Consider the following 27,382-nt stretch of genomic DNA (forward strand, 5'->3'; position numbering starts at 1 on the left):
AAAACGTACTTCTTCTAAATAAAATTTTTTTCTAAATAAAATTTTTTTTCTTTTTCTAAATACAAAAATTGAGCGAAATTGGTCGAATAGTTCCTGAGAAATGGACTTTTAAAGAAGTCGCATTTTTCCTGGAACGTGACAATACGATAATTACAAAAAGTTTTTCAGGGTGGTCCATTTATTGTTATTATTTTTTTTTGGGGGGGGGGAGCACTTTACAAACTAGATGCTGAACCACATCATTGTGTGGAATAAATCAATCAATTGTCATAGTTTTATGGTTGTGAATGGCAACAAGTTGTTTACATTTCCACTGGATGGTATTCCTATTCCAAAAGAAAAGTATTTCTATTGGTTCATATGTAGCTGATTGATCTTTGAAAGATTTCCTGTGAGCAGGAAAATGAAGAGACGTCATATCTTAGATCTATTTGGAGTATGTAGATAAAAAAAAAGTTCTAGATTTTATGAGTAAACAGTAGCATTGCTTTAGAGACAACAGCCATTGGTTCATTTACATTGAATGGACTATATATGGAAGCTACGAATTGAGTCATATATGAGTGTGTGTATTTGTCTTCCTTGTTTCAATAATTTAAGGAACTATAATTATTCTAAATTTCATTATATTCTTAAACGCTTATTTAATTCTAAATGCTAAAGAAATTACCTTCCATTCTATAATAAGAAAATTATTGAAAGCAATGTTTCAAACATTTTGGAAGCAATATTTTGAAAATAGAGTTTTTGTTCCAAATGTTTTCAGATTTGACCCACATTCTATGTGTATTTAAAGCATAATGGTTTACAAAAATAACTTAGTTTTTGTTTAATCCTGGAGTATTTCTTGTTACAAAATGTCTAAGATCTTTATTATTTATGTCATTTTAAAAGCTCAATCCTTTGTGGTTGAAAGCAAAGTCATGTTGTCATAGTAACAGGACTACCTATTGGTAAAGCTTCTATTTACAAAGAAAAGGAGTTCATTCCACGTTTTTCACTGAAAAGTTCAGTCCTTTTTTGTATTTATGTTAGAGAGAAAAAAATTCTTTTATTCCAACAAACAAAGGCATGAACGATATAAGAGGTTTTCCTCTGGCAAAATCCTACCTGTCTTGTAAGATTTTATTTGTTTTGTGCTGCTGCTTCGTCGTGTTTCTTTGTTGTCTTCTGAGTGAATTTGTTGAGTAAAATATATGTTTAAAAATAAAGTATAAAGACTTTTGCTTTATACCTCGTTTGCTATAAAAATATTTTTTTAGATTAATTAACATTAGAAGTATGGAATAAATAAGGAGAAAAAAATTCTGGTAAAGTTATCGTATTGTATGGTAATGACATTTCTGGTAAAAAACAACAACATAATTCTGGTTAAAAGAACTAAAACATATGGCATTTAAACAATTCATTAGGTAATTTTTCAGTTCTTATGATCAGGATTGACCAAAAATTCTGATTTTCGAAATTTTAGTTCTTATTACCACACATTTAGTAAAAAATAAAAATAAAGACCGAAAAGGTAAACTTAAACCGAATAAATTGTTTTAATGCTAAGGTATCATGATTAAATTAAAACATTAATCAAATTTTATCACACATTATAAGACCATATTTTATTAATTTATTAACATTTTATTTATTTAAAAAAATCATTACTTAAGCACTTGGGTAAAATTAACTGAGCTTTGAAAGAGATTGGTTCCTAAAAAATTAAGTTTTAAAAATAAGACTTTTTCAAAATTTTATTTCTCACTCAATTTCGCCATTTAAAATTGAATTTTTTAAAATGTTGCAAAAAAAATCGTGTGCCTTACCATTTAACGATTATTAATTAGAATAATTAAAAAAAAAAACAATAAATATTTGAGAAAAGTTATAGTTTGCATTGAATTATTTTTGGATGAATAAATTTTATATCTGTGCGTAAATTTTTTTCGATTCACTCAAATAAATTTTGAGATGTAACGAACATACGCGAAAAGTAAGATTAAAACTAAGACGTCATGCTTTAAACCGTTCTCCTGACCAAACGTTGGGACAATCTTTTCAAGATTGAGGCTATCTCCTATATTTTGAGGTGTAGAAATCCGAATCCGCTGAATATAAGGCATGTGTATTCAGAAAGAAAGTGCGGTTTTGTGTCTGATTTCATAACTTAAAATATTGTCTGCCCTAATTAATTAGCATATTCGAGGTCACTCTCTCGATCCCTTTTGATTGATTCTTAGAACGTGAAGATCCAACCATTAGATCAAGAGTTATTTAGAGATGACCGTTTTTTATTTTGCGCACTGTACATTTTAGCGCTTCCTAAAAATTACTTATGAGTAAATAATTCACCAATTTTACTTTATTCATAGTTATAAATTTCAGTGCTTGACGATATAATAGCGTTATTCTAGCTTAAACTCATATAATGTAAAACAAAATTTAGGTTGAACCGATGTGCAACGTATTTCTGGTCAATCTGCGTTAGGGAAGCGCATCTTTCTCATGCATTAGTTATTAAGCATCATTAAAGCTAAAATATATTTATTATCTTACTTGTGAAAATTAATAAACATAATTAATCAGAAATTTAGATCAGTTTGTTTTTAAAACAGTTTCGCTTTTAACCTTTCATTTCTGACCAACTTAGTTTGCGCCAACTTTACGTTCCTTACTCGAGAAAAGAAATTTCATCAATTCCTTAAAAATACACGTCTGCTTTAGTATTTAATATATTACACCTAATTATTATTTTGAACAAACAATTCATGAGGTGTGGTTTTAGAATCATTTTTTCAATTTGTGTTACAAACAGTAGTGTAGTAACAGATTGTAAGTTGTCTAAATAACTCTAAACTCTCATATTTAATTTGTGCATCTTACCATTATTTATACATGCTTTACTTTTCTGAAAACAGCAAAATTAAACCAGGATTTAGAGAACATAGAAGACTATTGTCCCTTTATTAGAGACCATCCCTTTCTGATCCCCTAAGAACATTTACAAGTTAGTTAATCGAAATTTCGGATTTAATGTTATTCAAATTATATTGAATGACCTTTAATAGGCAATTTCGAATTTGTGATATTAATATCTCTCATGTGTTTGGTCTAGATAATTCACCTAACATCATATGTGTTTTGCATTGTATGGTAGAAGAAATCAAAATTTTGATCGAAAAGTTTCATTTGGGGGCAACTTTGCTAAAAAGATATCATTCAGTTGTACAAAAAAAAATATTTCATAAGAGAAAAGGATGAGAGAAGTTTTACAAGAAGCAACTACGTGAATCTTGCCTTAAAATAACGTATTTTCAATGTTTTTGACAAAAATTAATAGTTGAAGTAGTGAGAAAAGGGAAATTAGAGAGCAGTTAGAGTATAATGTATATCACAGAAAATTATCTAACTAGCCGATAGATAATTCCAAACGTATTGATAAAATTTATAGAATAGTAGATTTTAAGTTTATTTCTTTACTTTGAATTACATTTTCTAATTAGGAATACTTTAGTTAGAATAATAGATTTTAAAAGAGATTTAAATTATGTTAAACTTCCCCATAGGTACTTCCAAAAGTATTGATAAAATTTATAGAATAGTAGAGTTTATTTCTTTATTTTGAACTATATATTCTAAATAGCAATATTTTTGTTTGAATGATAGATTTTAAAGGAATTTGGACAGATGGCTTGAAATTATATTTGTTAAATGGTTATATAACCATAATATATGGTATTTAAACCATTCGTTAGGTAATTACTCTGTACGTTATGATAACGGTATACCGGAAATCCTAGTTTTAAAAATTATAGTTCTCATTGAAACACATTTCGTAAAAATATAAAACTGACAAAAGCATTTTATCGAATAATGGTTTTCATGCCCTGTTCAAAATTATCAAGACAAAATTACTGAAATGTTCTTCAGAAATATCATTCATTTTACTATTTACTTCTAATTTTAATAAAGTAGAAGATATCAAATGAAACATTTTTACGTTATTTTAAGTTTTACTGATATTGTTAAAATTACCTTCTCTTTTGGTAAAATTACCAACTCATCCAAATATTATTTGACGAATAAAATCATATTTCATTATTAATTTTGCAAAATTCATTACCATTGACATATGGTAAAAATTACCGTAATTTTTGGCATGCCATACAGTAAAATTATCATATCCTGATAGTTTTGATCACAATTGTAGCTTTCAGTAGCTTAGTGTAGTTTTCAGAAGGGCTTGAGGGCATAACTTTAGCTTTGAAATATCTTTATTAAGTGGCTATATATTTGTTTTAATTACAGATTCTTAGAAGAGTTTGTAGGAATTAATTTGGCCTAAAAGTATATTTACTAAATGGTTATATTTTTGCTTGAAATGCAGATTTTAGAAGTGGGATTGGTTAGCTTAGAATGGATTACTTTATTGTAAAATCATATGTGCAAAAATGTTATATTTTTGTTTAAACTATTCAAATAACATTGCAATCAAAATTAGAATCAACTACATATTTATACAAGTAAAGAAACTTACTTTGCGTTTCCTTTTCAGAAGTATATATTTTAGGAAATATTGTTTTCATTACAATGAAATTCAGAGAAAGTTTGAGCTAGATAGTGAAAGTTGAAAACAAAATTTATTTGCAAGTAAAAACTTGATGATGGAAGTGAAGCCTTACTTACAAAAACGGAATTTTCTTGAATAATTGACTATACATATGTCTGCAAAAAAATTATATTCCATAAAAATTTCACAGGAATATTAAAAAAAATATTACATGGAATATGAGCACAAAAAAAATTAAGAGTTGAATAATAATTAGAAATCCAAAGTATATATTTTTAATCTGCTTTTTAAGCATTACTTAATTTAAAAAAGAACTTCAATGAAAAGAAAGTATTGAAACAAACTTAAGAGAAATGAATATTGTTAAAAATTATCAAATTATGTATGAAACATGGTGGGAAAAAATAAAAAATTATGCATTCCTAAAGAAAGAAAGAATGATTTTCCAAAAACTTCATAAAAAACTACTTCTTAAAACTCGTTTGAAAGCAATAAAACTCTCAAAGTGTAAGATATCTTCACAAAAAGGGCACTCTCTAAAATTTCCAGCATTTTTTGCGTTCTTTCTTTTTTTACTTCCGAACTAGAGTTCATTCTAATGAAATAAACGGGAAAAAACGAATAAAAAAAATTGTGAATAACAGTTGTTCAGCGAAGTAATTTCCCATGTTTTGCGAACGGTACAAAAAACTACGAAGGAGTGTAATAAAAACCAAATGAAAAAAATAAACTCAAATGAAAAATGGTTGTACTTTACCGGAGAAGATAAACAATTTTTTTAAATTTTCAAGGGTAAAAACAAATAGACAGGCGATGAATATTGTTCCGGGAACAACCCACGCAGAATGAGGTGTTAAATAAAATGCGCACATTCGGGAATATAATTCCAGCAACAGAAAAAAAAGGGGAAAAAAGAAAGAAATTATATGAAGAAAGTAATACTTGCTAGAAAGGATATTAGAGATGTCTTCTTTCTTCACTAGAAGAAACTACTTCATTTTTTTCTCAAATGATTTGTAAGAGTTGGACCCTGGTACAGCTGAATAAATTGGCTCAATTATTTGCAAATGTTCTATTTTTAGAACAAGTATTAAATTCTTTGAAATTGATTTTTAGATTTCAATATTTTTGTTTCAAATTGATTTTGTTGCGTCTTTCACTTTAAGGCTATCACTATTTTTTTTAGCGAAGATTATTATGATGTATTAAATATTTTTACTAAGTTGACATTTTATATGATACACCAAAATTATTTATTTTCATGCCAGAGCCGTGAAATCTCAGGTGATAGAGTGTGACCCAGATGAGGTGGCTCAGGCATGAATCCCAGCGTTGCATAGTCGATACGAATTCTGCACCCGGTTCGCACCGCAATAGTGACGTAAAATATCCTCAGTGGTAGACACGCAAATTCGGGTTGGTTCTATAAAAGAAGTCTTTCACAATGGCTAGTTTACAGTTAGCATATTCAAAACTCCAACTTATATCTATCTGCAGGCTGTATAATCAAAAAATGGTTTTCGTTTTCCTTTCTAATTTAAAAATAACAGATAATGTTGTTTTAAACTTGTACTTTAAAGGAAAAAAAGAACCTGTCCTGAAGACGTTTTGCTTTGCATTAAAATTGGAAGTATTAATTTTTATAAATCACTAGTTGTATAGGGTATCTCTCAAAAGTTATGAGCATTACAGAAATTGAAACTTGAGCTCATTCAACAATTAAGTTAAAAAAATTCAAGGTAAACATATAATCCTGTCTAGTATTGAGTATTGAGTATAGTAAAGTGCGGCGTGCTCTCTGCTTTCGCTTATGGCACTGCGTTTCAATAGGTAAGGCTTAATTTAGCCTAACAAGATTTATTTGAGCTCTGAGGCTCTTCTTCAAATCCCAAAACAGAAAATCCTGTCTAGTATCAGCAGTTAGTATAACTTATTATTTAACACTACTTCAACTATTACTGAAGACAACCTAACAAAATGCATCTAAACAAATACTTAACGCAGTGTTTATAAACTCTGCTTAAATTTCGATTTAAGACAACCTAACAAAATGAATCTAAGCAAATACTTAATAGCCTAAAACTTATTATGCTTGGATTTAAACAATTTATTTTGTACCACATTTATAAGTAAATTGAAGAAAACATGCTCATTTTTTTCCTTCGCTGGAATGACCAAAAACGTCTAGAATGCTTGATTTTAAGCATTTTTTTCACTTTCTTAACTAAACTGTGACTAATTGTATGTTTCACACACATTTTTGCAAAACCAACATTTAATTTTTTATTATTTAACTATCTATTTACTATTTTTGTACAATACATTTATCCAATTCGAGAATGAACAAAAATGTCGGCTGTCACCGGTATTGCTGGTGGAGCTTTCATACTAAATCGATAGCTTGGCTAGAAATGCTATTTATAGTCACATCCTCGCATCATCACCAGTCGGTGTGCGATCATCGCGCACCCCCCCCCCATCTCCTTTTCTACTACTTCTTTGAAAATTGTTTGTCAATTTGTCTTAAGAGATGCTCTGCACGTTTTCCGCAACCATTCCATGTCTTGTAGATGATTCCATCGACATTCGATTCTAGCGTTTGAAAATCGAGAGAGAAAAAAAAAAGTGCCACTGCATGTCTCTCACTTGAAAAGCTGCAGAAAAAAAAGAGAATTTCGAGAGTTTGGTGTGGTTGCAAATAAGGCATTTTAAGATAAATTGAGTCACCATGTGGCACCTTTTTTTATTTATTTATTTTTGTTCTTAACTTAAGTTTGCAAAAAAAAAAAAAAGGCTTAAGGGAAATAAAAGTATTTTTAGGGGTGTTTTTCTTATTTTAGCTGGGTTACAAATAAGAAATTTATGAAAATGTTTCGAAATTATTATTAGTTTTTTAGTGATATATAAATATAATTTTTTTAATGGTATAGTTTTAAGAAATAACGTGTATGTTCATTATGGTATGTTTTTTTTTAAATCTAAGCAGTTTTTAAATTTTTTCGGGAGGGGGGGGTAGATGTATGATCAGTTTTAGTAAATCAATTGATAAAAAATTGGTAATTGATATAAAAAATGGTAATTGACTATAAAATAATTTATGTAATTAAAATCAAAACTAATGGAGAACTGATACCGAGTTATTTAGGAGAAACGTGAAAAATCGCTATACCATTAATTACTCCAGCGAGACTTAAGTAAATTTGGTTTTTAAGGTCCAATTGAAATAAAAAAAATAAGCTATGTACTGAATAGCAAAATTAATGAAAATATATTTATGCGTTTAGGGGAAACGTAAAAAGTCTTCGAAGTATTATTGACACTAATGATGATCATTTAACTTTTGTAATAGGTACTAATTAAAATGAAAATAGTAAGCTATGTAGTAATGGAGAAAATTAGTAGAAAAATGGCATTAATTCGTTTAGGAAAAGAGCAAAAACTAACGCTTACTATTATTAACTCCAATAATGCTTAATTTTGGGGATAGGCACTTTTGGTATTATGGCAATTGTTGGAATTTTAAAAGGTACGAAAGATTCAAATATAGGTACAATTACTATGTTTGGCGCTTGTTTAAACAGCATCAAAACTGTGTATTTTTAATATAGATGCAGTGGAAAGATGTTTTTTACGGGCTCTCGGAAGAGATAAGTAATAGAGAAAAATCACTTGATTAAGGGGTATTTTGATAACTGTAACTTTGCTTCAAGCAACAGCTTCATGTCAAAGATATCGAATACAGTGAATCTTTATTTGAATGGGACGAAAAACTCAGTAAGCGTTTTGCTTAATCGAATTACGTAAAACAATCAGCAAGATTAAAATTAATTATAAATAAAAAAAAATGGAGTTATTTTAAATTTATTAACTAAATTTATTAAATATGTCTTTCAGTTGGCCGAGGTAGCCTGGTTGGCAGGGTACTGGACTCACGTTTGTGAGAACGGGAGTTCGAATCCAGCCGGTCGAAGACTTCGCGTATAGTAAATGGTGACTGGTGCATGTTAAATTGGTCGGGTCTCAAAGTCCTCCATGCCCCATTTCAAATAGATACCTCTGAGGGTACTGAATCGGAGACTTATCGTACTCAGGTTCAGGTCAAAATTACGATCTGTGGACGAATGAATGGATTCGCCCTATAAAGCCATAATTAACGTATGGGTGTGACGTAGGGTGTAACGTATGGGTGTGGCTGAAGTCAAATTCTTGGTCATAGATGACGCCACTGGAAAGCAAGAACAATACCACAAGAATATAGCATGTGTAACTACCCCATCTAATTGTTGTGAGAAGTTAGTTATTTAAGGAACTAGTTTACATAATTAATTCGACAGCAAGCACCAAGTAAAATTGGAAACAAAAGTATTTATGTAGGCTGACAATCGTAAAAATTGTGATCTTTTTGGGAGGAGAAGGGCAAGGATGCTTAAAATGTAAATGAGAAATTGCATTTATCAAATTTTAAAACCTTAGAAAGGAGTAAAGAGACCTTCAAAAACAATAAGTTCAAAACGAATCAACGATTCATTCATGAAAAGTGCCCAGAAAATTTTCAGTCCAGCCTTACTATTTGTTCGAGGTAAAGACAAAACCGATGTTGGAGTACGAAAATGGGGACAAGCGGAGAAATAGGAGAAATGTAAATACTACTTGGAAACTACTTCTTAAGTTCGGACAGTTTATAAAGAACTGTAGTTTTTTAGAGCAAATGCTTAAAAAACAAATTCTCCTACTTTGCGTCATCACACTTAAGTTTTGAGAACACTTTTTGATATAAAAAAATCCTTCATAAGCCTTCAACTGTAAATTTTCTGAGATTTAGAGTGAAGCCATCTGAAACCGTCGAAAATCATTTAAAAAGACTGAGATAATCTGTCCTAAGAAATCTGTCCTAAGAAAATCTGTCCTGATGATAATCTGTCCTAAGAAAGTATGACGACATCGAAAAGGTTGCAGTTATAAAATTCAAAATACATCTTACTGCAGAAAACTATCGAGCATTCGTGAAATTTCGCTTTATTGGTTGATATTTTTCGTTACTGTTCCTTAAAAAACATATATTTGCAATTTGGATTTCTGTCCCTTAAAATATGGAGTGGAATAGAATTCAGGAAATATAGTGATGATAGTTTAGTCAAGACAGCTGTCAAAATTGTGAAAGTCGAAGGAATAATGTTATTAATGAATTTGTGAACTTTAAAGACATCAAACTACCAGGTTCCTTGATAGATATAAAACAATAAATTTACAAACCTGGTAATATAAACTTTTTGAATGTACAGGTTTTAAATATATATATAGATATTGACATATAAAAACAATATTTTTATACGTCAATAGTTTCTAGAAGGATTGTTTTGTCATTTTATACATTTTTACATTATGTGTGTTTTGTTTTGTTTTTACTTGATTAAATTATGTAAAACATAGAATTTCAGCATAGCCTAAGTAGAGTGACTCCCCTCCCCCTGGAATGAAACCACGTGACTGGAGAGCGAAATTTTCTACCTTTCATTTCTACTTGTTGTCTCAATGAAAGAAAAATGATGAGAGAATTTTAAAATCAAGAATCTTAAAATATGGTGGTTTACTCTGCTGCATTTGGTTGTACAAGAAAACTTGTTAAAAGATGGCGTTTTATAGACAAGTTGATTTATTGCATTTTGGAACTCAAAATTGTTTTATTTTCAATATAAATGAACTTTCAGCATGTTCGTCTTTTCCTTTAAACAGAATAAGAATCCCTATCATTTCAACTTATTCATTCTGAAATCTAAAAATATTAAATAATGATTATGTATCATTATTCATTATTAAATATAAATATATATACATATATTTTAATTTTGAAGCTAAAATATAGTAGGCAACATTTTTATTTCTTTCCTGCTTCATTTATTTGCGATCATTTTTTAATTCTCAAAAATGCTTCAAAATAGTAAATTTTTCAATATTTTTTTACTTTAGCAGTCCTGTGAGTTAATTTAGTTCATAAGATACGTCTGCTTAGCGAAAAGAGGGTTTAAGAAAGATTAATGCAAAGCGAATCGGTAAATAGGGCAAAGATTCGTAACACTTAATTATTAGTTCTTTCATAGAATCATCAGGTCTTTTTCAATTGAAATAGCTAGACTTTTTTTAATTGCAATTAAAGGTATGAAGTTAAAATAAAAAGAGGAAAGCATATTCTTTTTCGATGTGTTTCAGCATTTTTTTCGTAATTTTTTGACATGTCTTAAATTCTTTTCAGTAAATGTTTATATATATATATATATATATATATATATATATATATATATATATATATATATATATATATATATATATATATATATATATATATATATATATATATATATATATATATATATATATATATATATATATATATATATATATATATATATATATATATATATATATATATATATATATATATATATATATATATATATATATATATATATATGTATGTTACGGTGAATCACCGAAATCTGGAGAATGCCGACATTCCCCAAAGCGACTATGTGATTGTTGACATTCACGTAGTCGCTTGGTGTATGTCCGAAATATTTGCTAAATACCCTTATTTCTGACTCTCACCGGTGAGTGTCAACAATCGCATACCGTAAACCGGGGCGAGTCTACCCATTTTTTCAGTTTGTCAACTTTCAAGTGGTCAAACTTTTGTAAATATTAAAGAAAAAGGGCTTTTAATAGGTGTTTCGGAATCGCTATTTATCCCTCTTTAAAGCTGTGAAATTGATTTTAGAAAATATTAACAGTTACGCTGTTACTGTATATTTTTATAGAACTGCTGACAAATCTCTCATATGGGGCGAGTCTACCCATTCTACTAAAATGATTGTTAACATTGTAAATAATCAAATTTTACTATTAAATTGTTATTTTAGTTACTATATAGGATATTTATGAAGTAAAATTCATAACTTTATTATATATTCCTTTTTTTTTATTCATAAAATAACACAAATTGAGTATTTGATCGATTATCACATTTTGATCACAGTTTTGTTTTTATAATCATTAACATTATAAAATAACATTTTTTTCTGATTATTGTTGATAAAAATAAATTAAAATTAATATAAATTTACAATTAAATAATTAATAAATAATAATAATTAAAGATTATTAACAAAATCGAAATTCAAACATTGGGAATCATGAAAAATCCTTTTCCCATTCTTTTGGGAGGTAATAATAATTTATAAATAATAATTTATTTAACTTGCATTAAATAAAAAAAGTTAATTTTGTAATATAAAAATTGAAAAAATAGGTAAAATTAACATATTTTATATTTACATTTATATTTAACCTAAAAATTTTCTTATTAATGATAAATTTATCAATGCAGAATTAAAATAATATACTCAAATTCATTTAAAATGACTTAATTTTAATATAAACAAAGTTCTAAATTATATTAATATGCTTTGTTAAAACTAAATACGAATGGGTAGACTCGCCCCGCGAATTCTGGCTTTTTGTTTACAACAGCAAAACTTACATTCTTTTTGCTTTTTTTCATATAACATTAATGTAATCTTAGTCTTAGATAAGTTTATCACTTAACCAAAGTGAAAATAGTAATAATAATAATATACTTACGGAGCACCAACTAAAAGTTTGCTGATTTTCAATACAAATCTCTCAAAAGACGTTTGAACAGGTCAGTTAAAAAGACACCAAATAAATAAAAACGGATCAAACTACTACAGCGCCATCTTCCTTAGAGTCTGAACTAAGTCCTCCGTCGGTAAAAATTTTTTTATTTGCAATTTAAAATAGTGAAAATTGAATAAAACTAAAATGGGTAGACTCGCCCCTGGATGGGTAGACTCGCCCCGGTTTACGGTAGTCGCTTTGGTGAATGCCCGAAATATTTGTTATATCCAATTTCAAATTAATTTATTCGTTAATATTATTATATTTATTTGATATATTTATATTTATTCTATGTTTTAATACTTACTGACGATAGATTAGAAGAAACATCAGTGTTTGGAGTATCGGGCAAATGTATACCGGGCAGTGGCACTTAACCTTAAAAAAACATCAGTGTAGGGTATACCGGCAAAATGTATACCGGGCAGTGGCACTTAACCTTAAAAAAAACTGTGTAGGGTATACCGGGCAAGTTCATACCGGGCAGTGGCACTTAACCTTAAAAAAACATCAGTGTAGGGTTAAAATATCGAATAAATGTAATTATATCCACGAATAAATTCATATCAAATCGAATGTAATAAATATTTCGAACATTCACCAAAGTATATATGTGATTGTCGACATACACCGGTGAGGGTCCGAATGTACAAGAATATAATGAAATATTCGATCTTTCACCGACGTATTTGGTGTTTGTCGACATTCACCGGTGAAAGTCAACAAACACAGATTTAGGTCTTTCGCCGTGACGTATATATATCAGCACTGTGGTCAGTGCGTACCAGGATTAGTATTCGTATCAACCAACCACAGCTGGGAATTTAACCTGAATTACCTCAGTGCGAGGCAAATGGTCTATCTCCTTGGCCAACGTGGTTCTCCAAAACTTGAAAGCGCTAAGAGAAATGTGATACATATTTTATAATTGTGTATTAGAAGAGCAATAAAAATGAGCAAATTAATCAAAATAAAAAAATTTAATTGTAGTTTCCTTTAGAAAAAATATATAAAACAATATTAATTGACATTTTTATTAAAACAAGTTTTAATAACTATACAATAAACAAATATGTTTACAAAGATTATATAATTGCATTAACAAAGATATTTGATTAATAATTAATTAAATAAAAAATAATTATTATTGAAGATTTTAAAATTTTGAAATTTAATGGACAAAACTTAAGACTTTTAACATTAAATTATAAATGTTGACATTTATTTTGTTTGTGTAAATTATGCGAAACATTTTAAAATTTCACACAAGCCATTTTTAAAACTTAAAAACAATCTTAAGTAGTTATCTTAACATTCCTTTTAGCCGTTTTCAAAACCATACGAAAACTATAATTCTCTTAATATTGTAAGAATGTAAACAATTTTGTACAGTTAATATATATTTGAAAATTGGAATCCTAAAACAATTTTTAATTTAACAAAGTCTTGTCGAAAAATGATCCAATATTTTACTGTTCCGTTTATCTTAACACTCCTGAAGCTTTTAAATTTCCTCCATTGACTTCATAAGTACAAAACACGAAGCTTCCAGAAAGAGAACTCATCTCAACTTACACCCGACGCCCTCCTTTCTCCACAAAAATCGCCGGAAGAACACGTGACAGAGGGTGTTTGATGTTTTGGAGGAAGAGAAATGGGGAAGTATAACAACGTGCTTGCTCGACTTTGATTTCAGCACTATGATATAACCCTTGGCCAAGATATAACCAAATAAAATCGGTTTTATTTTGCGTGTGTTCCTTCCGGTGTTGTATTATTATATTTTGCTTTAGCACCCTTGTTATCAGAAAACATCTTTAAAGGATAAACCTTGTTTGGTAAAAATAATTTATAATTTAATTAATTTTATATTTAATATGTAGATGTATACATAATTGATAACAATAATTTATTATAATATAATATTTTATATTTATATTATTACATTGTATTATTCTTTATTTTTATAATATTTTGCCCAAATAAAATATTAATTTACTATTAATAAGAAAAAATTAGATAATTTATATTTCGCTACTAATTTTCAAAACCCTATTTTCGATATGATTAAATTTCATAATATATCTGAAAATTTTAAAAAATTGTTTCCATTAAAAGGTTATAACAAGAATAAAAGCTTTAAATATAATAAATCTCTTGAAATTAGCAATAAACAATTCCTTTACTTAATTATCAGTCCTAAATTTCACAAAAATTTCTAATTAAATTTAGAAGAATCACAAGTAACTCTAGTAATTAAATAACTAAACCTAGCACCATTTTCTCTAACTACTTAAATAAAATAATTAACAATATTATTAAGGAAGGTCTTTCTTGGATTATCACTAATAATCAACCAATTTTAGAATTTATATAACAAAATGAAATTAATTCTACTGCGACTTTTGATTTCCAGGATCTCTTCAATAGCGTTCCCTTTTCCAAACTAAAAGATGTTCTTTTGAGTTATTACTATGATTTTAAAAATATCCTTAATTGCAATTTTGATTATTAGGAAATTCTAATTAATATTAGTTTTTTTAACTAATTATCTTTACATTAGAAAACATATTTTTATTCAAATTGATGGAATACCACAAGGATCTAATTTTTCATTATTTTAGCAAACTTATTTTTACACTATTATGAAAACAATTATACTCTTAATGTCAAATTTGCGTTTAGATTTATTGATGATTTAATTATTGGTAGTTTCAAGATTATACAATTTTGTTAAATAATATTTAATTTTGTAAATAATATTTGAAATTTTCCCGAGGAATTAATCTTACTTCGTAATTATGATGATAATATTAATTTCAATTTTTTGGATTTCGGTATTAAAAAGAAGAATATATCTGTATTGTTGATTTATGCGATAGAAGAAATGACTTTAATTTTAATATAAATAAACTAATTACTAGGAATCTAATGTTTCAAAAGACATTTACTAAAAAACCATTTTTAGTCTAATGAATAGAATTGAAAAATTATGTAGTAATGTTCAGTTACCCAAAAAACCAAATAGATAAACTATTTTAAAATGTGCTGAAAACAATGGATATCCAACTAATGGAATTAATTTCTGTATAAAATCATTGAGTTAATTGTATATCATTATTATTAATAATAACTTTACTAAAAACTTCTTGTTTACTAAATTTATAATTTTATCATGTGTAAATCCAATTCAGGCATATCCGGTGTTGAAAATCTATGCAAACCGGGAAAATCAGGTTTTTTTTTTAAATGAATGTTAATTTTCTAAAATCATTAAAATTGTATAATTAAATATCAGCCTTATATATTATGAATTTTAAATTTTCTAGTAGCAAATAACTAAAAATTGATATGCACTTCAGTACTGCAGTAAGAATGCGCTGGAAAACATTCCTCTATTAATGCTTCTAACCTTTATTTATACTTCTATTTTCATATTTTGTAATCTGGCAAACTTATCATTTTCCAAATCATTAACATAAAGGACAATTTCACATAACTTTAATGACAAAAATTTTAAATTTGCACTAACCATAAAAAGAAATTAAAGCGTCTATTAAACTAAGCATGGATTGCAAAGATTTCCGTTCATTTCTATAGATGCACGTGGTTTCAAAGTTACACTTTTTTAATTAATCAACAAAAAAAAAATAATATATAAATAAATAGTAGGAAAATAATTAATGCTTAAATTATATAAATATATTTTGCTTGCATAAATTAAAAAAGAAAAAGCAAATTAATTATTTCTCAACAGTAAAGTAATAAATAATATAATGAACATTATTATTTCTTGAATATTTCTAAAGAATTTCTAAATTCTGAAGGGAATTTATCTTTTGTGATAGTTTTGAAGACGCATTGTGAGAAAGAAAGATAAAATTTATGTATATGTAAGGAAAAGTTATTTCGGAACTTAATTTCAATTTTAGCATTAAAGTTCCATTAATATTTTTTCCTTAAGATATTTAATTATTTTTTTCGTAATTAAGTATTTTTTCCCCTTCAATCCTTTACCGAGAATTCGTTTTTTAATGGTTTAACGGAAAAAAATTCATACAGTTTGTTTAGAAACTTGAAATTTATTAAACTTATCGAAATAGTGCCAAGCATCATTTCGTAATTTTTCTTAACTTTCGTAAGTATACATGGAATTAAAGTAAAACAATATAAAATTTTATTTATATTCATTTTATTTATATTCATTTTATTTATATTCATTTTATTTACATTAATTTTATTTATTAATTATAAAATTTTATTTATATTATTTAATAAATTTTATTTATTAATTATGAAAGTTTATTTATATTATTTAATAAATTGTATTTATTTATTTAAAATTTAGTAAAATAATTTTGAGCACTAGAACATAACTTTATTCAATTTAGGTACTTATTTGAATTTTTAATAGAAGAGAACTGAAAAAAAAAGTACAAGTTATGGAGTCATAACATACATAACTATAGCTCTAGTGGTTTATTTACGATCAGGAACTTCCACTAGATTTACATGGTTTATTTTTTTTATCTAACCCTACCTATCCCTACCTAGTTTAGATTCAACTAAAAATGATTAAATAACATAAATACCAAATGACGCAAATATTAATTAGTGGCTAGATAAATAACATATTTTCGTATGACAGGCGAAGTATTGACTGAAAAACTTTTTTTTACAAATTATATTTTGGAAATCATACTTAGTGCCCATATATATTCTCCAAAACAAGGAGATCAGATTCGTTAGTATAAATAAATCAAGTAAAAAGTATACAAAATTTCAAAATAAAACAAATCATATAATGGGAGAAGAGAAGAGATAAAAACGATGTCATGAACTTGCAATACTTTGAAAAACGTTTAAATATATATTTCTATAACTCAGTTGTTAGATTATGAAATTAAAGGGTAATCGAGGATTAGTGTGAAAAAAATACTGAATATTATACTGGAGTTATATTGAATATTCTTACTGAAGTTAACTGATCTGATAAGTTCGTAACCTTGGATTTGCTCGGAGAAATGAATGTGCGCAAGGCAAAAACAAATTGAACTTGATCACTTAAAATTATAATTAATATAAGGCGTTATTTAAAAAAACATTTAAATTCAATCCTTTTCAAAGGGGATGGCACCCACACTTAGGTATCCCAACTATCTGCGCGCGAAGTCGAGAACTTTACGGTAAAGAGGACCAATAAGAGGAACTATACGATAAAGAAGACCAATACCGCACACTCTTGGTCCCTACGCAGACTGATCCAAGTGGTCACCCACCCGCTTACTGACTGCAGCTAGTGATGTTTAACTTAAGTGTTTTGCTAGGAACCTTACGATCAGTCCACTACGGGAAAGGAATAAGAAGAAATCAGAAATGATGAGAGTTTGAAATTAGTTTATGAGCATAAATTATTTATTTATTCAAATAGTATTCACCCAGTAGATCGCCATGATACTGACGTAATTTGAATTGAAGTTTACACTACTTTTAGTCTCAAGGTAATACATCTTCAAATATAGTAGCAGAAATGTGCCTTTTGAACAGATTTTAGGTAGAAACTGAATATTTCATAGCTACTTTCCAGGAAAGTGTGAGAAGGAATTCTCTTAAGAAAATTCTCCCCAAATGCGCCCTGAATTGTAGGATATTTTGCAGAATATTTGAATATTTATTGACATAGAAGGTACGTGTTTTCACCTTAAGAAGCACGTACTCATTCAACGAGAATTCTTACAGAATTGTGGAGTAAATTTAAATTCAAGTAATCGATGAAACATACCTAAAGAATGGTGGAATTAAATACATACATACATATCTATCTATCTAAATAATTAAGTAATATTCTAAATTCTAATAAAGTTCTATCTAGTTCTATCTAAATTCTAATATAGTTTGATCTATATAATTACATAATGTAATAAATAATTCATGTTCTAAAGTTTTTAATACATTACGTTTTGAAAAATTGAGAAGATTTTTAAAACACCATTATGAAATTACATCTTACATTTATGTTAGTTGAACTATCATAAATTTATGGCAAAATTTGAACAATGTTTTTTGCTGACATAAACCACAGAGCACGATAATCCAAAGGGGAAATAATTAAATACCACGATCATTTGACTCATCAGCCATGATTTTCTTAACTACTAACTTACTTTACTTAAATTACTAGCTCTTCGCTAGAGAATATTCTTTAACTTCGCGATGTCTACACGCCATTATCATTAATCCGGTATCTGACATGTTTTAATCCTGACAGTCAAAACTTCTTAAAGTCTACGCCAATCTATCTTCGCCTTGTCATTCAGGGTATCTATCCCTTTTCTTTTTGCTTTCAGGAGTTAAGGAGGTAAGCATTCCTTAATTTCTCACTAGAAGTCTGGTTAGGTTCTGCAGTCCACGTTCCTACCGTCTTTTTATGGACGGTGTTCTCCATATAAATGTAAACAACAACAATCTTGAGCTCTTGACCTGCTCGACTTCCGATTAGAAGGTATTCAACTTCTTACTACAGCTTATTTTGGAAGGCGATATTTAGAAACAGAAAAATTTGTTTTTAATAAAAGAAATAAACTATATAATTTCTGAGCTCAAATCTGCTGTATTTCATAATATATTAATGTTATTAAGTAATTCTGGTGAGTTAAAAGTGAAAAATTGTTTTAGTTATTCATTGATGTATTGTTAAAAAATGCTGCATAGTTACTAGATTTAAAAAGATCTTGCTTTTTTTTTTGTTGCAGTCTCCATTTGACCTTTTTTTTTTTACTTGTTTATAACTGTTTTTTCTTGTTGCAAGCCGTGCACCATCATACGTTAGCGTTAGCGTAGTGTTCGAGCAGCCAGATCCGTTTCACGTTGCAAACATAATTTAGATTTAAATTTCGAAGTTGGTTTATTGTTGACAAGAAAGGAAGTATTTTATAAAGATTCTTTTTTTTTTCGAATAGCGATTCTTACGTCTTGAAACCACAGGTCTTCAAATGATGATTCTTACAACGGTTCTTTTTAAACACAAATAATAAGTTTGGTAATAAACTCGCGTATACAAGAAATAACTATTCAATAGAGGCTCAAAACACAATGACCACATTGTGAGGCAAATGGAGTCAAAATAGATCGAAACAATAAACTGGAAGTATAGTCAGTAAAGAGCTTGCAGTGCACCCTTGTGTTGAAAAACACCATCCATATCAATGGTTCCCATTTTTTTGCGGCTACGGAACCTTAAATGATAGAGCATCTTTTGGTGGAATCCCAAATGTACAGCAGCGTTAAATATTAGCCGGAAAAAAGACTACTAATCATTTTAATCTTATTTAATGTAGACATGCCAGCCTGCTCCGATTTAGAGAAAAATAGTTTCTAGTGGTAACTAATTTTTTTTTTTTTTTTTTTTTTTAAGGTTAGTATTTTTCATTAAGTAATTTTTCCACCACTATATATCAAAAATTCAAAGTATCATATGAAATTCAACTTTATTGGAGTTATTTCGAGGTGACACTTTTGAAGAGTGAGCGCAACTATACTTATTCCTCCAGTTTTACTATTTCATTAGCTACCAATTGGTTAAAACTTTTGTAGAAAACGGAGCAGTTGGCATCCTTGTTAATGTGAAGAATAAATTTTTTGAATGATCGTTTTATCTATAAAACTCTTAAAATAATAGGTTTTATGCTAAACAGTTGAATTCGCTGGCCTGGAAAGGTATCTATGCTAGTTCTGAATTTGTTTTTGGTGTATGCATTAGCTGATAATGAATGAAATAAGCTAAATTACAGTTCTCTAAAAAGAACTCTTATAATGTTGAGAATAGTTATCAGAGAAACACAATTCGTTACTCTTGAATTTGGTTATTTTACTTCGAATAGAAGAGTTCAATGGGTAATACTTCTGTAATTTTTTTATAAATTTCTCCATTTCCTTTTCTTACTGGTATTTTATTTAAAAATAGGCAAACCATCAGAGAAGTTATGATTTATTGTTTCAAAAATCATTACTGATTAAAAAATTAAACTCTCAGAACTCCTGTGGCTCTTCCACGGAACCCCAGTGTTCCGCAGAACACCATTTGGGAACTGTTGTATTATATAACTTTCTTGAATAGTCTACTTCTGTTCGTCATTAGGTTTTCATTTCTGATTGAATTAGGCCACGTGTTGATCAAAACATGACACCTTTCAGAAATATCGGATGCACACATTGCTAAACTTTGGCATTATATTGAAGTTACAGAAAGTGAAAAAAAATCTTTACATTGTACTAAGATTGTAAAAACTTTTTAATCTACATTAGAACAACGAGTACTGTGTTTTTAGCAGTTTATCATACCTAAAATTAAATAGGTCATTCAAGGATTACCTCTTTAAATTTTTTAAATGAGAGCAGCACAGTTAATCAATGCTTTATGAAATAAATAAAGTTAATTTTATTTTAAACTATTTTACGAATATATTAATGATCAACATAAGTTGAAATAATTGCATGATTTGAAATTGTTTTTGATCTAGATAAGAAATTTAAAAGTAAAATTGAAACCCAGCTCTTTTCTAACGCAATAAACTTTGTTAGTGATTGAAAGAGCCAAAACCTAAAGCTTTTAAAAATAAATAACTAATAAGTATTGAAAAATAATTCCTTGGAATTTGTTATCAATAAAGAGTATTTCTTACGTATCATGGTTTTCGGTCGAACTTTTCTAAAAATTTTTAATAGCACCTTCCGATAAACTAAGTTCAAGTAATTTTCTTTTCATTTATGAAAGATCATTTTAAATTAATGTATACTTTAAAATGGCAATCAAACACAAAAGCAGAGATTATCCTTATTCTAAGATTAAAAATCTTGAAAAAACATTTTTAATAGTGCGCTGTAATAAATAAAAAATACTAATGCGTTGCATAGCAAGCCAACTGAGAATTGTCTCAATTCCTGCTATAATAAAAACTAAGTTTCATTGGGGAAATAGAAATTCTCTTAGATTAGATATATTAATACTTTGTCTTCAGAAGACAGCCAACTTACTTGTTAAGCAAACAATAGCATATATTATTTATACTTTATTTTTTAAAACTCCTTTGAAAAAAACTAAATTTAGCTTTACTGAATGTTTAATAAGAAACATGTAAATACTACAAAAAAGATGTAAGGTATTTGTTTTGCATGATATTTAAAGCGATTTAATTAAGAAGATTTAAATGAATAATGCATGTTTTTCTAGTTTATCATGTATGAATTGTTTTCTACAGAAATTTAAATTTTTTTTAAAGCTTGAATAAGTCGTTTAGTTAAAGGAGGATTACAACACTGAGGGAAAAAAATATGGTCAAAACTACAAGAATATGATAAAATTGACTGTCTTTCTGTCTCTATGGAGACGCCAAAAAGATCCATAAATTTAACCGAACCACTTTTGGAATTATTTCGTTAAAATTATCAATAAAATATGACTTATGGTTATAGGATGTGTAAGAAAATTTTGGAATTGAAATTCCCCTAGCTTTGGTAAAAAAAACGAACACTCACTGCTTTCATGAAGAGAGCAGCATTGCGCAGTTTAAATGCAATTGGAGAAGATAAAAATCGTGCCTGGCCCACAGTTTTGTACTTTTACTTTATAACTCGCTGTTTTATTCATTAGTCTCATTTATTGGATTAAAAAAAATCATTACTTATTTAAAGTGCATATGGAGTTACCACTAAGTAGTTTCTTACTATTTCTTTTGCGTTTTACTTCAACCTAGAATCTTTATCGATATTAGCGCTGTTTCGATAAATATTACTCTGCAAAGAATAACCATTTCTTTTAGGACTTTCTCCTCCTATTTGACAGTTTAAAGCTGCTTTGTCAACAAAGCGGCTTTTTACTGTATTTCATCCTATTCATAAACGAATTTAAGCCGTTAGTAATTTTTGCCATATAGATTTGCTTAAACTACGATAACTTTACCTTTTCTCAAATTTAGTCACGAAAATTTTCCGCGCTTGCTCTCACTTTTCAGCATTTATTTTATGGTTTCGCACATCGCATAAATAAAACCCAATGTCGATTTGATACTCGACCTGGTTATTATCTTTCTTTAGATATAATTTTTAGGCATATTAAGTTACGAATGGCTAAAAAGTTGGCCATTATTGGTTTAAGAGTTTTACACTTAAGTATGATTATAATATAGAAAATTTTTAAGGTAAAGGCAGTTTCAGATTTTTCATAGTAAAATAAAAGAGTCGAAGTGGCTCAGGGAATAGAACGTTCACCTTCCAATGAGATCACCTAGGTTCGAATCTCAGTAGTGGCTGGTTGATACAAATTCTGCTCCCGGCTCACACCGACCAAGTGATAACGTAAAATATTAATATCTGGTGCATTCCAGTTTAAAACCGTAAATTTTACGATATTTCTTTTGCAGATTTTTTTACTGTTGTTCCACTTGATCCTGTTTCGTTCCACTTGACTCTTGAATATTTATCGATATTTGCAATATTTAGATAAATAATATAATCCATATATGTGTTACACATTTAAAGTGCAAATGGAATTACCACCTAGCGGTTTCCCATTGTTTCTATAGCATTCCAGTTGACTCTGGAACCTTCATCGATAATCGCACTTTTTAGATAAATAATATATTCCATATATATGTATTTAACTTTAAAACATCATTGAAACTTATTGTATTTTAGTTATTACTTCTATCATTAAACAAACCTAATTTCTTTTAGAATTTTTATTTCAAAACTTTCTAGTTTGTTATTGCATATTTTTATAATTTAATACTCTAGGTATTCTTCAAATAATTTTTATACTTTTTCCTTTGATTATTTAGAGTTAAGATGTGATGTCTTAAACATTGTCAATATTTGTACAAACACGGCCAATCCTTGTTGATACATCATTAAGAGGCAGATGGTAAGAAAAGGTCTTTTGTGTAATATGCATATTGGGGTAAATATTTGAAAGTTAAATTTATTCATCGAACAGAAATTGAACTTTTCTAGAGGGCATCATTACGGGCTGTGAAACTTTACGCTAGTAAGTTTAAAAATAAAGACATTTCTTCTTGTGTTTAATACACGGTTAGAGGACACGAAATAAACTATTTGTTATGTATGTAAAATTATTAACAAATAAAAAAATTCTTCACAGAATAAATCATAAACTGAAAATTGAAACCTTGTTTCTTTAAGTTTCAAAGAAATATTGAAATAAAAGCAATAAATAAATAAATATATATATATATATATATATATATATATATATATATATATATATATATATATATATATATATATATATATATATATATATATATATATATATATATATATATATATATATATATGTGTGTGTGTGTGTGTGTGTGTGTGTGTAGTTTATTGAACTTTGCTAGAGAAAATAAATAATATAGAAATTCACCAAATCTTGAATGCCAGGAAAATGACATATTACCTTAGAAGTTTAAAAAACAGTCCTTTTAAGTTAATAGTAAGTAACTCAACTTAAGCCTTTATGTTAGATGGACCATGAATTGCTTAAATTAATTCTTTTTATCCACTGTAGAAAGAAACAAAAAAAATTTTGTTGTTTTGTACAGAATAAAATTGTGTATAATAATCAATCATTAAATAAATAAGTAACTTTGATTACATCCAAGCATATTACAATCATACATAAACTTTGTATTAGGTTAATATTTGCTTTCCCTCTTTACAGTATTAGCAGTTAAAAAGAATTTCTGGTAGTACATCAATGTCCTGGCATTCATAAGCCAGGAAAATGACAGCCAGGATAATGACAAATTCGCCATTTTATAGCATATAACTTTGCATTAATTTAATATTTTGGCCGAAGACGTTCATATTCTGCAGAAAACAACAGTATTTCTTAAAATAACTCAGATAAATCGATGTAGTTTTTGTTATTAATGATTTCAAGAAGCCAGGAAAATGACAGCATAAAAACCTACTCACCTTGAAAAATTTTTTGAAATAGATTTTGAGCCAGAAAATTGGTTCTTTATTCATGCAACAAGACATGTTCAGATAGGAGCGTATCTAATCAATCTATTAGCATAAGATATTGATTCCTGGCGCTATCTATTTTGGTTATAAATCACTAAATAAAAGTAGTCAGTAAAATGACAGATTTTCATGGGACAAACAAATTATTGACAGAAAAAATTATTTTAAATGAAGTTTCAGTAAACAATACCCTCTGCATATATTCTAGAAATGCTTTCTTAGGATAAGATAAAAAAAATTAGATATTGAAAAATGTATGGGAAGTTTTGAAGCTAGTTATTATTGGAAATATTGTTTGGGACATGACAGGAAAATGACATTTTGATATTCAATTAAATTTTTTAAGTCTACAAAACAATCAATGCTAGTGCAAAGTCATTTTAAAATGCTAACAGCAATGCTATTTATGAATTTTTTGTTTTAAAAAAAGTTCTTTTAGTATTATAGTATTAGATCTTGGAGCAAGGGACAGTGAACTGTCATGTTTCGTGAGAATCACCCATATATATACATGTATATGCCTTTTTACCTTGAAGGAACAAGCAAAAGTTTACTTTTTGTAACTTCGGTGAGAAGTTAATAAAATTTTCTAATATCCCAATAGAGGGGGAAGGGGGCAAGAAATTTTCAAAAACTTTTCTTCATTAATTTAGCATTCTTTATCAAGATAATATTGTAAAAAATTCCAGAGTCAGATTTTTTGTTGCGTCAAATTTTATGGTAAAAATGGATCTTAAGGTTAAAAGTACCGACAGTATGAGTGACACACTTTAATAATTTAACACTTAAATGAATTTACCTACAACTTGATTGAGCCGTTTAGCGAATTAAGCCCGAATTTAAACCAAGTAAATATTTATTATGATGATATATTATGCTTTTTTCCGATGCTTTCGTCCAATACTTATTTTCCTTGCTTTCTCTTCAATAGCTTTTTTTCTCAAAAGTTGTTTGTCTGTGGTTCTCATCTGTCTCACTCATTGTAAAAAAATTCAAATTTCCTTAGTGTCTGTGGCAAAGCTGCGTTGTTGATGTACAAAATATAATTAAAATTAATAATTTAAACGATATTCCTTTAAAATTAATGAAATTTAAAAAGTATTTTAATTAAATTACCAAAATTTGAAACAGTATTACTAATGGTGTTCAATACAAACTAAACGGTGTTCAATGAAAATTAACTTTTGACAGTACCGTAAAATCCTAACGTGATAGAGCAAAACGATTTTAAGATTTGAAATCAGAATTATAAACTTAATTAGAAAGGGAAAACATAATGCCAGATATCAATAGCTTGTTTATCTGCGTTATTACTCAGGTGCAATCAACTATTTGCATCGCTTACATAAAAAATCTATTCAAAAAAGAAATATAAATCAATTTAAATATAGCTATTCACACAAAACCAAAGAAAGCACTTATAGTTTCTATGGTGACTATTTACACTATTTACAGCATGTGAAGAGTACGTCTACTCAATGAAACTTTTACTTAATCCCTAATAAAAAAAATAATATCTTGTTTTAGAATAAATTTAAATATTTTACAAAAAGGTTTTACTTTTTAAAATTTTTTAAAATTTGTGTTTAGTGTTATTAATTTAACCCATTAATAAAGTGCACTTTTTTTTATAAATGGCATTTTCTTAAATTGCGTTTTTCTTTCGACAGTTAATTTTTTAATAATTCCCAATCTGCGTCCTACTTTTTCTTTGATAAATAAATGAATTCCATTTTCAAATGGAACAAAATTTCTATGTTTTTTTCTTAAATAAATAAATGAATAAAAAAAAGCAAATCAGGAAAAAATAAAGTCATACGTTATGCTTCTGTATAGGAAAAACTTATGTACAAAAATTTATATAGAAATTTCTTATGAAAGATTTGGTTATCAGGAAATAAGGAAATAAAAAAAACATTATGGGAAAGGTTGTAAACGTCGATGAAATGCTGAAATCCTTTTGAAGTTCAAAAGAAAATTTATGAAAATTCAAAATTACGCTGCTTTTTTTTATAACTCCTTTATCACAAAAGCATTACTTTAAAAGAATCTGCAAGTGAAATGCAATCATGATGAAACAGAATCAGTGTGATATTTTTTATTCAGCATTATAGTTTTTCTTATGTTTTTCAAGCATTGCTCAGAATATGCTATTCTGATAACTCGTTTATTACAAAAGCATCAAATTAAAGGAATCTAGGAGTGAAATGCAATCATGACAAAACAGTATATGTGTGCCATTTTTCAACTCAACTTGAACTTATATTCACCATTATAGTGTTTCCAGTGTATTTCAAGCATCGCTTAGAACAGGGATGGGCAAACTTTTTTGGTCGAGGGCAAAAAATCAAGAAAAAAAAGTTTGGCGGGCCGAGTAAAGACTTCTAAAAAAATGATGTACAAGTTTTGATTTAAATATTTAATGAGATGAATGAAATTACAATTTCATTTTCAAAAGTTTCTTTTATTGTGGTTGAAAGTGAGATGTGCTTATTTTAAGAAACGAGGCTAAATGCTAGTCTGTTAGTCTAATTCTGAAAGGATTTTTTCTAAGGTTCATAGTTGAAAACACTTGTTCACATATATAAGATGAAGCAGACATAGCATTGATTTTCCGGGCATGAGATATTAAATTTTGGAAACTAGCTTTCGGTAATGATTTGCAAAACTCAAACTTTGGCATGTTTAGAAACAACAATAGTGTGTAATCTTTCCAGACTCAATAAATACTGTTAGAACTCGCACCGGCAGAAAAATCCACTCGTTGGAGCTTAAAATGCGCTGTCTGCCACATGTGAAGCACAGTTCACCTATGTTAGATTTCATGCGTCTGATCCTCCAGAAAGACAAACGCTTGTTGGAGCTAATCTGCGGCTATTCTATAAAGAACTTCTGCTATGAGCATTTTACCAATTGAAGCTGTCTGTGCTAACTATTTCCCTCAATTCCACCAATAGAGAAAGTAAAAACGTTATCAGTACTTTGCTAAAAGAGAAAGACCAAAAATAGCTTTAAGCAAAGTAGACAAAATAATGGATGTAAAATGTATATTGCTTATATTCGTCACTGATCGGCAAGTTAAAATTCTATCCGCTCTCCAGA

At 28.1% G+C, this 27,382-nt stretch overlaps 1 protein-coding gene across 5 annotated transcripts in view; it reads right to left on the reverse strand.

Moving 5' to 3' along the window:
* The window catches only part of LOC107454703 (cAMP-dependent protein kinase catalytic subunit 1), a 232,768-nt gene that overhangs the window by 97,095 nt on the left and 108,291 nt on the right, over nt 1–27,382 (reverse strand). The gene's annotated exons all lie outside the window — the stretch shown is intronic.

This window comes from Parasteatoda tepidariorum, chromosome 7 (assembly GCF_982258835.1).
Source record: "Parasteatoda tepidariorum strain Cologne lab strain chromosome 7, Ptep-v5.0, whole genome shotgun sequence".
Classification (NCBI taxonomy): Eukaryota; Metazoa; Arthropoda; class Arachnida; order Araneae; family Theridiidae; genus Parasteatoda; species Parasteatoda tepidariorum.